This window comes from Triticum dicoccoides, chromosome 5B (assembly GCF_002162155.2).
Source record: "Triticum dicoccoides isolate Atlit2015 ecotype Zavitan chromosome 5B, WEW_v2.0, whole genome shotgun sequence".
Lineage (NCBI taxonomy): Eukaryota > Viridiplantae > Streptophyta > Magnoliopsida > Poales > Poaceae > Triticum > Triticum dicoccoides.
The window spans coordinates 667,167,919-667,171,548 of NC_041389.1; the positions used below are offsets into that span (position 1 = coordinate 667,167,919).

Here is a 3,630-nt window from a genome sequence, read left to right on the forward strand (position 1 = left end):
CGCGCATAGGCAAAATCACAGATCATGAGTGCCGGCCTCTTCGGCTACCTAGATCAAACCATTGCAGAACCACCAAAAATCCTTACCACCAAAAACGCCGAAGGGAATGATCAGGTTGTTGTGAACCCTGCCACTACAACAAGAACCCCCTATACCATCTAATGTCTAGCAACGATAGAACAGGATGCGTTGTTTTACCCGGGAAAAAAATATGATGCGTTGTTTCCCACTTTCCCCACTTTAAGGCCAACCTCCCCGTTCCCACATCTCCACCTCTTGTGCACGAAGTGTTTTCCTATTATCCCCTCGTTTTGGCCTTCATCCTAAACGAGAGACGCACCTACAGCCGCTAGGGTTCCAACCACCGCCGTCCATCGCCCTTGACCGCCTCCCCTGTTCCGTCGGTATGTTCAAGAGCCTCCGCCAAGCCCTCCTCCCTCACCACTTTCTCCGCGCGTCGGGGACGCACTCGACGTCGTCGCCCATCCTCCTCGCACTGGGGAACGTGTCGCCGCCGTTGTTTCATCCGCATGACCGGAGATGCAGACGCCGACGTTGTTCCTCCACAGTCCACATAGCAAGGAACGACGCAAGCACCGACGCCCCCATCTTCCTCAACTGCAGTAATTCAGCAGGTCCTATTCTGCCTCCCCTGCATCTGTATTTGTATTCTGTAAAAGTAGTATTCCCCGCTGTCCTCGCCCATCCTTGTTTCTCCTTGCCGGCCGCATCTTACAAGTTACAACACCAATGGAACACATCCTCATTGAGGCTTTTCCCTGCCTGCGCAGCTGCACATGCTGATTTCAAATCTACTAAGATTTCCTATGTTACGCGCATCACTGAAGGGAACCGTTTACTGACACATAAGTTTCTTGTTGAAATAAATGCGGGATTCTTCTACCCAAACGTTGAACAAGAGATGATTTCTACAGAGACAACAAGTTCAGAACCTGTAAGGTATTTTGCTTAGTGTGTCCCTCTGCTCTGTCTCTCTCTCTCTGTATCTGTAAATATTGTGCTCATGTGTTTGTATATCACGCAGGTTTGCTAAGGAAATGACCATAATTTCGTGATCAACCCAAAGGCATATTTTCTTCATACCTTGATGTCCTAGGCAGAGTTGGGGTAACCAATTCTTAGTTGTTACTTCATGATGGTTTTAATTCACTTACATTCAACCTTGATCTGTTTTGGGTTCTAGTTTAATTAAGAACATGTGTCATGATTTAACCAACTGAATTTCGAACATGGAAGTTGTTTGAGATTATACGTAATACTACTTTTAAGCGTCATAACAATCAGTTAAGTGTAAGACAAAAACCATGTAGAAAAGCAAGTTCGACAACCTTTTTCACCAGGCTTATACCTGAACGGCTGATGCATGTGCATATGGTATGTAATTGTAGTAAGACGGGAACATGCCGATTGATGTTTCAAGTGATGACAATGCATAGGGACTGGAGGCGTGGTTCGAGGCGGCAGTTAACAATCATGCAATTTTCAGGAAGAATGATTGTGTACCTTTTTACTCAATACTCATTTCTTATGATGCATTAGGTTTTAATTTTCCTGCTGCTATGTGTGTGGATCAATCCTTACTAATTTTCTTGCCGCTTGTGGTCTGAGTCCTTATCTCTGCTCGGGGTGACGCTGCAAGATCGGACGGAAACCAGACTTCTTATGGTAGGCTCAGTCTCGTATGTTCTTTTACCCCGCAGCTAATCAATTATTCTGTGATGTCCGCTCTTGTATACTAATTATGGCATGTTTTTGTCTATACTAATTAGATCATGCATTCCTTCAAGGTCAAGTCAGGCGCTCGGGGTAGACAGTTCATAGTTTTCTTGTTGATTCGCCTTTCTGTTTGTTAGTTCAATATGCATGTCTTCTTTCTATGCATGCGTTGATAACTCAAGTTGTTCCAATCTGATGATGCTTTTTTTCGTGTTGTTGCTTCTGCAGGTTCTGAGAATTTTTTTCATGGATCAGGAAATTCTAATGTGTGACTTTGTAGTACTCAGGTAACAATGACGTTTTGTGTAATGTAGATTATTTAAAGATTTTTTATTTGATGGCACTAAGATTTCTCCTAATACACCATGGCAAGCATGGCTAATAAATCAACCCAAGAATGGGTAGTACGGGATTGATGTGACCCAAAGCTAATTAGTGCAGAGACCGTTGGAAAATGGAAATATTCAATTATGTATAGTTGGTATAACTGGTTGCCTAGAATACTTATCATTTAGTCGTTTGCTGAATTCATCTCACTTTTACTATTAATATAATCTTGGATAATTTTTGGTAGTAAATACAAGCTGATGGTTCACACTGAATGGCCACATCCAATTGGTCAAAGGTACTTGGTGTTTTAATACGCAGTTTTTTATCTGAACGAGCCATGGTTATTCAGAACATGTGCATGACATTTAAGAGAGAAATAGATTGTCCTTAGTTGAAAAAGTAAGGGTGAAGACTCGAAGTCTTTGTGTTTGTATTTCATAGCATGGCAATGACCCTTTCGCTAGTGCGTAATTTGTTATTTCTTTGCAGAGCGATGCTACTGAAGTTGCAAGTATCTGCACTTTCCAATTCTGCATTTTGGACTTTTTAATAGAAAATAGACTGGAACACTAGAACTATATAATGATAGTTCATATAGTTTTGGAATGATGCAAGATGCAAAAAAAAGTACACGGATATAGGTTGCATAATCTACAATATTGTTTAATAATTGTTGTAGATGTTTTTATAATCAGATTATTAATTATCCCACCCCTATGTACAAATCCAAGTCTTGGTAAAAAAAACATTTGTACAGTGCTCCTTTAAACTTTACTTCTCTATTAACCTGATTTTCTTTACTATAATTGCTCACCTCATATTGTTATTTTGTAGATTACCAAGATAAATTGAGGATGCATGACTCAGATTTTGATTGCAAGGCTAAGAAGATTTTGGTTCCGAGGCAAATAGTTGGGCTACAACAAGACAATTAGAATGAAAATTTTAGTATCAATGTTTCAAACATTATAGTTGATTGCAATGTCAAGAATTGGCCTACTAGATAGTTTCACCTCTTGTAATCTGTGGACCATGTTCTTTGTAATACCACATATTTGATTTAATATATGAGACATGTTTATATATTATATTGTGTCTCCTATGCACTATCGGCGTTGAACTAATAATTTTGGATGCAATATATGAAAATCATTAGGTGTTCATGCTATCTAGGGAAGCTTCTAGAATCCTTTTGTGCAGGGTCACCACCAACGCATATGTAGTGTTGTTGGGCCCTAGCTTTATATGTTGCTACCTAACAACGCTTCTACATGATGTTTACCAACGCATGTATATACTCCCTCCGGTCTTCTACATGATGTTTACCAACGCATGTATATACTCCCTCCGGTCCTTTTTACTTTGCACATTGGTTTTGCCGAAAGTCAAACTTTACTAAGTTTGACCAAATTTATATTAAAAATTATTAGCATCTATACTATCTAATAAATATAATATGAAAATATATTTCAAGATGAATCTAAAGATATTGGTGTCGTTATGTGAATGTTTATAATTTTTATATAAACTTGGTCAAAGTTGAATGAGATTGACTTCGGACAA

The 3,630-nt window shown here is 39.6% G+C and overlaps 1 long non-coding RNA gene across 1 annotated transcript; it reads left to right on the plus strand.

The window, feature by feature from the left end:
• Nucleotides 1–341: 341 nt before the first annotated feature.
• On the plus strand, nt 342–3,122 carry LOC119306573. Its single transcript, XR_005148982.1, has 4 exons — nt 342–960; nt 1,046–1,686; nt 1,966–2,024; nt 2,902–3,122. It is a non-coding gene; the product is annotated as an uncharacterized LOC119306573 (long non-coding RNA).
• The last annotated feature ends 508 nt before the right edge of the window (nt 3,123–3,630 follow it).